The following is a 9183-nucleotide window of genomic DNA, read 5'->3' on the forward strand; positions in this document are numbered from 1 at the left end:
AATATGGTTCACTTCAAACAACACCTTCCACCTGCCTTGAGGAGTGCTCTGGGCTTTTCAGGGGGCACACAGGGCCTCATACAATCATGCCTTCGCGCCAGGCCGGTTCCATGGGCAAAGTTTCCCATGCGGTGAGCTCGTCACCGTGTGACTGGCTACAACAAAATATAATAGGTGAGAACCCATTGACGCACACTTGGAATTTCACAGGGTGTCTTCAGCCAAATTCTGCATCGTATTTAAAAATCAGTTAAGATGTGAGAGGGAAATCATTTCATCTGTGTTGGAAATCTGGGCTTCACTCAGAATGAATTCCATTTCGTCTCATTGTATTCCACAGTCATCCAACGATGGAAAATTCAAGCCAGCTACCACCTACAAAGTGCCTTTAAATCTCTATGTGATGTGGTTTCATCTGGTCCAAATTAAGGACCCCCAAACACATACAGGTGACGTGTGTTTACGGCTCAAGGTGGCCCAGAAGGCTGCTCTCCTCCCCCAAGTGTTGCCTCCAATGGTCGGGCATGCAGAAACCCACCTCCTACCCCTGCAATTCATCAACTGATTGAGTGTTTTCACCTGAGCAATGCCTGCCTCAAACTCCAGTGCTCGACTGAACCCCAAGCTGCCACTCATGGACTCTGTGCCCCTTTGCTGGAAGGCCTCTCTCTCTGCCACTCTTGGACCTCGCAAATGACTACAGGGCGGGGGAATTTCCACCAGCAGGTCACCGGTGAAAAAGCGAAAACTCAGACCTAACAAGTGGCCATGGGTTCAGGATACTTCAGGCTCTGCTCAGGAGAGGCTGGCTGGGGAATGCATCCCTCAGTCAGAGGCCACATGAGTCGGGCTCTTTCCAGTGGCCCCATGTGAATGGGGATACTAGCTTCTCCAGGCCGGACTCTCTCCCCACCAGAAACGAGGATAATAAGGCCTACCTCACGGGGGTGCTATAATTTCAATTACGGTCTGTAAAACGTTCTATGATGCCTGGATTAAAGCACTGTCAGATGGAAGCACAGAAGTAGTCACAAGAGTGTTGTTATTGTGCCTTGACCTCTGAGCACAACTCTGTTCAATTCGTCACCTTCTTGAAGGTTTGGCTGGCTACACCTGTTACGGATGGGAAAAGTCCAGAACGAAGAACACGTCCTACAGAGGCATATATCTTGTAATAACGAAACTACCGAGGAGGACAAGGAGGAGGGAACCGGCAGTAGCGGATCCCGCAGGAGCAGCACTTAGACGTGGCATCGAACATACAATGCTACAAAAGCTGGGGAGTCCAGCTTACGAATCTGTCACCGGGTGCGTTATTTAAGAAAACAAGGTCACTGCCCGCAGGACTGAGTGAGGAGCAGGTGATGAGCACCCCCCGGGGATGCCCGGCTCACCGCAGCATGGGGCTCACAGTGGACTGTCAAAGGCTGGCAACCTCTAAAAAAGGGGAGGACCCTGAAAGTCTCCTCAGAGTGCTCTCCTGGGAGGGTGGAGGTGAATCAGAGACCAAGTTAGCACTGTTCCATCTTCCTCCTCGGGGAATTGAACCGGGCCAGGATGCCTCTGGCTCCTGGGAACTGGAAAAGGCACCAAACAGTGCTACGCCCTCCCCACCTGGCTCTTCCAAGATAGCCCTTCTCCAGGGGTAGTGCCGGGAATCAATTCCGCTTCTGCTTTATCCTTCTCGCCCCCAGAGTGCAAGAATGAATGAAAGCAAGCAAGTGGTCTCTCTGATCTCAGCTCAACAGTCACTTCCCTGGGGAAGCCTGACTCCTGACTGTGTGTTAGGAGCACTGACAGAGGGAGGGCTCTGTGCCAGGCAGGGGGCTAAGCAGGAACAGTGAAAGCCAGATTGCCTCATGTCTAATCTCCACTCCGACCGCTTCTCCTTATATGGCCTCACGGGAGCTGTTTTACAGCTAAACCCCAGTCTCCTTATCTGTACCACGGAGGTAAGAGTACCTATGGCATAGGATTTCTTTTTTTCATCATGTATCTATCGAAGGAGTTATTATACAAAAGTGCTGAAAGAAAGTCTGCCTAGAATTGTCACCTCTGCCTCATAAATAATGCCATGACGTGGCTACCAATATTCTCTCCACTTGGCAGATGGGAAAATCGAAGCATAGCATGCATCCAGATTTGTCCAGGATGGGAGAGCTAGTGAGTGATCTAAAAACTAAGCAGTCCAGCTCCAGAGCCTACCCTCTGAATAGTCTTCTCCAGAATCCCCCAGGGAGAGCCCACAAACCTCTGTTTTGTATCATTTAAGATGGTAATGACATCTTACTTTTATTCGCAGAATACTGCTGCCATGAGGGCAGGGACTCTGCCTGGTTTCATTCGTACGGTCTAGGACTTAGCACGTTGCAGGTACACAAAAAGTAAGTAAATGATCAAACCCATGCCAGCAACATGTTGGGCGGGTAAATGTAAACATTTATAAAGCTAACAACTATGAGCACGGTAACCGGGAGCAAAGAAATGCCAGCTCACCGTCAGCCTCCCCCAGACCTTCCATGAGTGGCTCTGTTACCTTCTCTCCACCCCTCACCCCGCTCATCAACCTCCAACCTCTCCTGCTTTTCTACCCTGCCTTTATTCTTGTCTTAGGGCTGCGAAAATCTGATCGGGGCGAGCTGCTAACTTCTCCCTAGAAAACAACTTTCCACAGCTATTTGTCAACTTCTGTCATTCAAAGGGATACAACACAAATGTATATCTCTAATGAAATTCACAGTCAAGAAAAGTTGTCATCATCTAGTTATATCTGTTATGACATACATTTCATTTTGTTCAATACATAACAGAGAAGCTATTTAATCAAACAGAAGATTCTTGCTAAAATGACAGTCCAAGCAATGTCCAAACAAGCGTTTATTATGCTATGCGAATCTGATCAGGATTGGATTGTTTTCAGCGGAATTTTTTCCCCCTTCCTTTTCCATTGAGAAAATAGCTTGGGGGGTGGGTGCAGAAAATGACACAAGACAATGGACGTGGAGGGATGCTGAGTCAGCGGTGAGTGTGGGCACTGGAGCCACACCCTGGAGTCTATTGGGAGGATATAAAAGAAGATACATCCCCCCATCTGGAGGGCCATGAAGGGGTTTTCTAGGGCAAGAGGTTGTGTCTTCCTTTTTGTCACCATATAATTCCACACAAGAGAAGTACCAACCCAAACACAATACACAAGGTAAGGAACGAGAAGTTCTGTGTTTCTCAAGGGATGCTTATCCTTGAATATATTTTGTTTGTTTGTCTTTTCAATTTAATAAACACTTTGCTTCAATGAGAAAACATGTATTACTGTGGTAGAATTTAGTGAGCTGTAGAGCTAAAAAGCCCAAGGCCAAAATACAAAAGAAAAAAAAAATGTTAAGGAGGTAACTGGGTACTTGGGCTTTGGGCAATACAGATGGCACAAATCTGAGGGAAAGAAAAGATACCAGTACCATTCAGAGGGTGACCGCCGTCCTCCTTCTGCTCCACTCACTACATAGCCTGGGAACAAAGTGGGATATCGACGAAGATCTGTTGAATGGAGGGACAGAAGGACACGTGGGTAGGCAAGTGGGTGGGTGGGTGGATGGATGGATGGACAGACTCTCACCAAAAAAGGCAAAGACTAGAGCACCAGGGTGGTTCAGTCGGTTCAGCGTCTGACTCTTGGTTCCAGCTCGGGTCATGATCTTATGGCTTGTGGGACCATGCCCCGTGCTGGGCTCTGCGCCGACAGCAAGGAGCCTGCTTGGGATTCTCTCGCTCCCTGTCTCTGCCCCTCCCCCACTCATGTGCATGTGTACTCTCTCTCTCTCACACAATATATAAATAAACCTTTTCAAAAATATATTTAAAAAAGAGGAAATGACTGATAAAAATGATGTCAATACATTATCCTGAGACATGGTGGCCCATTACCACAGGAAGAAGTTCCTTGCTTTTGCTAAAGGTGGGCCCTGTGCTGTGTTAAGGCAGTTTTTCTATTAAAGGAAAAAAAATATCTATACAGGACAGTTGGAGGCAGTCCGACTGTGGCTAGAATACTTTCTTTTTCCTAAGCCAGGTTAACTGGTCACCATGACGATGATGACACAGATTGTCAATTAGCCAAAAGTTTACTGTGCTAATGTTCTAAGTGAACAAGAGATGGTCAAGACGAGTTATGCTCATTCTGGAAGGCTTGCTAAAACAAAGACTGGTGGATCTCTTCCCCTCAGAGTTTCTGACTCTGTAGGTCTGGGATAAGACCTAGAATTCTCATCTCTGACAAGTTTCCAGGCGATACTGATGCTGTAGACAGCAGAACCAGTGATCTAGACAACCCATAAGGTTCCTTCCAAATGTAATATCCTACAAGTCTATTCAAGATCTACCAGCACTCTTCTGAATTGAATGAATTTTGAAAAGCAGATCCAACGCTATTTGAGGTATCATAAAGGTAGACAGCGTTGCTAAATTTAACATCAGGAAACCAACCCAACAGTCTTCACTATGTGGGGTTTTTAATCCTTGTTGGAGCAATGTTTTATATTCCTGTGTTCATTTTGCAGCTAAAATTGTCCGTCAAAACATTTGAAAAATGAATTTCAAAAATTCCATCACGATAAGACAATATCAACATGAATTCAAGAGCCTGTAATGAGCTTCTGTGGGGTCATCGAAGTCATTGCTCGGTTTCCAACAGGCTCTGCAAACCAGCCACCCAATCACCTGCCTCAAGTGTGCCTAACTGACATCAAGGTGAGGGGCCCCGACATTTCTCTTTGGTGGCATCCTCTTCCGGAGTCCGGCCATCTTTAAAAGGCTCTTGTCATGTTATCACATCACACAATAATCTCAACCGCACTTCCATAGTTAATGCCTTCCTAATGGTAGGTCTTTAGAGGGCCAAAGGGTGAACATCCCCTTCCTTATAATTACTTTTCCTGTGTACAAAGCCTTAACAAAATGCCCCCACACATATACATGTTACATGGCTCTGATTCCTTTAACCTTTCCACAAAGATCCTATTCCTTCACCCTTCATCACGTTCACTGATCATCTCTGGAACCTTTCCAAAATCCCTGCCCTTTTCTTGTCCTCCACCTGGGGCTGAACAAGTCACTGGTGCTTTCATCTCTTCCCATACGTTCATTAACACATCCTGAGTCATGCAAGGTCTTTAACACCAGCAACGCAGGGCTGACACAAGAGTAAACGGGCAAGGGGAGGGACCAAATGCGTCCACGTTACTGAAGGCAAAGCCATCTAGACGATCTGCTTGAAGAGAAAAAGGAGCAAGACCAAGTTGGCAAGTGGGCGCTGGAACAAGACTTGAAAGAAAAGATATCCCACAAAGCATTCTCCTGAATGAAAACTTGGTCGCGGGGAACGTCTGAGGCCCGTGGAGTACTTACAACTCAGATCAATTCCACCAGTGCTGGGTGTTGGCTTTTAAATGGCAAAATCCAAATCAGAGAGGAAATGACAGTGCATTCCAAGCAAAACTGCACACATTTAGACAGACTAAGAAAATAACAATAAAAGTGCAAATTTATTCTGCATGTGTGATCATGATTATCATTACATCAGGTTCCATATATGCCCAGCCAGAATAAATATTAACCCATTTTATAAATGACTTTATACTGCATTTGTGGATACAGCTCCACCCAAACCCAAAACAACACTGTTTCCATAGTAACCAACAGATTTCAAAGGAGGAAAAAGGAAGGGAAGACTTGAGAACGGATAGCAATCAAATAAAATAGCCAGCATCAACAAAATATGTCAGCATTATTTAAAATACACATTTAGGACCACTCTATAGTTTAATCTCTTTCCCAGAAAACCAGCTCCTTCTAAGTCACCTTCTTGTAAAGCTGGTCCTCCCACCAAAAAAAATACAAAAAAAAAAAAAAAAAAAAAAAAAAAAAGGCGCAAAATTGTCTCCATTTTAATTGAGGAAAGAAGCAAATTTCTTCAAATTTCTTGAGTCATTCCTGTGATTCAAATGCAAGTATGATGAAGAAAATAACATCTACTGGGTGACTTAGCACGCAATGAAATTCAGATTAATTACCAACTGGTAATTATGAAATCTTAACTGGGCTCTGATCGTCCTATTAGGGTATCTATTCTCTTGCTGAGAATGTAATTGAGAGGAAAAAGAAGGAGAAGCCAAAATTCAAAGCCAGAGAGCTAACGACCAGAAAAGCCGCAGACCATCACCAACTGAAAGCCAGGGTTCTCACTGGAAGTTTCTCAAATATCAGTTTCCCCTAGTGAATTTTACAAAGAGATGACATGTATTAGTTTATCCAAGTTCCTGAGGTTTCGTGGGTCTGAAACCTGTAAAACTCAAGGAAGTCACTGCAGGCAGCGCCCTATCTGCAGGACAGGACTGACCTCACGAAGGGTCATCTAGCAACTCCCAAAAATCCACAATCCTGGCAATCTCTTTCCTGCTGCCACCTGATTTCAAAATAGTACAGACTAATAAAAATAAAATATTCACAAGATGTTCGAATGGGTATTTTGAGTCCCTGGGTCCTACAGTCCTTTGGTAAGAAGTCCCACAGTGGGGTAGTAATTTGATCTCCTGCGTTCTGGCTGTGTGACCCTCGGGAAGTGAGGTAACCTTTCTGTAACCCTCCTGAGCCTCAGTTTCCTCAATCTGTAGAACAGGAATAATAAAAGCCTCCACCTTACAGGGATGTTATAAAGATGAAATGAATTAACATATCTAAAAAGCAGAACACCTGATCCACAGGCGAACTGGTGTGACCACTGTTGTTATTATTCAGAAGTAATTCCTCTTTCTTAGCAAGTACAATCAAATCCGGACGGGGTTTCCTTAAAAATACCTCTCAGTGTCACAGAGACGAATATGCTGAGCACATGTCTTGTGAACAACTGCACCAGGAGGTCTCAGGAGCCAGCAACCGCTCAGCCATCAGCGCGTCCCGCGTGGCTCATGCTGCCAGAGCAGACAGACCTGGGTTTGAAACAGGGGTCACAGCCGTGTAGCTGCGAGCTTGTCCCTTAATGTTCCTACGCCTCAGCTTCCTACCTCTCTAAGGGGAGCAATTAGAGTAACCACCCAAAGAAGTGGCAATGATCAAGTGGGAGAAATCCCAGGAAGCCTTTCACCAGGGATCTATTACATTCCAACATGAAATACACGTTCACCTTTATTATTATTACATTTATTTGCTCACACAAAACACCGATTCAACCACTATTTACTGTGGTATGTGCGAGGCAGGGGTGTGATCAAAGAACTTGACGTGGTCTGTGCTCTCATGGAGTTTACAGCCCACACGGGAATATGGACACTGAAAACACAGACACAAAAATATATATAGTGACAGACCTCGACGAGTGTTATGAAGGAACAGAGTAGGGGAAAGTGAAGATTTATCAGTGATAACAGTCTGCCACATTTTAAATATTTTTCTCCTGTACCCAAAATGACCCAAAGGTGCTGTCTGCCATCAAAAACTGTCCAGTCCACTAGTATAAAAGCCTGGAATATACACCGACTAGCCTTTTCCATGTAGCAAAAGGACTCATACAGGACTCAGTACTACCGCAGGGTCTTAACTTTTAGCCAAATCCAGAGCAGTGATTCCATTCTTTTTAACCCAGAAGGATAACAAGCTAGGTTGATGCTTACGGCAGCCATGCAAGTCAATACTAAAGTAAAAATCAGACAGGCCACCCTTAAAGCCACACTGTCAAGTTTTGTTCCTGGGCTACTTTTGAATCCCCGATATCCTGAGAATTGTCCAAACACAGCACATGCAGCAGCCCTACAAAGTTGCTGGGCGAACGACTCCAAGAACCACGTTCAGCTGACTCACAGCGGTTCCATCCGACCAGGCCAAGAAAGACTCCACAGCGTGACGCCAGGTGACTCCCAGGTTTAAGGATTTAGCTGAATGTGTTCTACAAGCCTATTAGTCCAGTTTTCCCTTCCTTCTGCCTACAGTTTGCCTAATGGTAGAAGACGCACAAAGGTAATTACATTTACATGTTATTATGAAGTCAGTGAGTCACTAAGAGTACAGGGTAGAACTTATGTTTTATTGTTTTTCATTATGTATTGTCTGCTTCATTGCCTTTAGGGTCGTACTGTTGTCGGGGGAGGAGTTATAAGTATGGAATCCTTATTTTGTGGACGACATACTTTTCTGTCAGGGTCTTTGTTTTTAATGCCAAAGAATCACTCTCACACTCCAGATCCCTGGAATTCTGCCATTTACGTGTGGCGCATTATTCTTCAGAGGAAATAAGGCTTTGGGCTTATAAGATACAGTATGCAGAACTGTTCACACCCAGTACAAAATATATAAAAGTGACTGACAGCAAGTGGGAAAATCAAGGAGGTCCAAGAAAATTCAGGAAAAGTTTGGAAGGTCATTCCATTTTTTTTTTTCTATGTGAAATCAAATCAAATGCCTTCATCCCGTGTTTTCTATGCCTCATTTTAAATTACGTTCACCAACCAAATATTTTGGGTATTGGCACTATTGGCTTCAATACATGATACTTGGACCCAATGATATAAAAACAGATGCCAACCCTGAGGCAGAACTGCTCTCTTTGACCCATCATTCAAGACTTTGAAACTGGCCCAGAACTCCAACAGGAAGAAGCCAAGTACAGAGAAGAAACAAGAAGGACACACAAGTTCATGGTTTTACCGACAGCAAGGTATTTTACTCATTTTAATTATTTTAACGCATAACATCAATATGTAAGAAAAACATTTGGCTGGGCAGACCGGTTTTTCCCAGTATGAAAGTGAGAAGAGAAGGGAAAGGACTCCTCTGTGTAATCCCACTTAGCCCAACTCCCTAACCATTAGCATAACCTGTATTACCATATACAGGCATCGCACTAAAACATGCCCTCAGTGAGTCTTCACTAAGAGGGGCGTTTTTGGCATTACCATTTTATAGATGGGAAAACCAGTGCTCAGAGCAGCAAAGTGATGAAAGGGTCAGACAGCTAATAAGTAATTGAGTCAAGATTTGAACCCAGAGCGTCAGGCCCTGCTCTGACAGTATGGAGCCTGCTTAGGAATCTCTCTCTGCCCCTTCTCAGCTCACACACTCTTTCTCTCTCTCTCGAAATAAAATAAAATAAAATAAAATAAAATAAAATAAAATAAAATAAAATAAAATAAAATAAAA

At 44.4% G+C, this 9183-nt stretch overlaps 1 protein-coding gene across 7 annotated transcripts in view; it reads right to left on the reverse strand.

Moving 5' to 3' along the window:
• Positions 1 to 9183, reverse strand: part of FOXP1 (forkhead box P1) — a 695473-nt gene that overhangs the window by 478336 nt on the left and 207954 nt on the right. The window lies entirely within an intron of this gene.

The sequence above is a fragment of the Panthera uncia genome, chromosome A2 (genome assembly GCF_023721935.1).
Source record: "Panthera uncia isolate 11264 chromosome A2, Puncia_PCG_1.0, whole genome shotgun sequence".
NCBI lineage: Eukaryota > Metazoa > Chordata > Mammalia > Carnivora > Felidae > Panthera > Panthera uncia.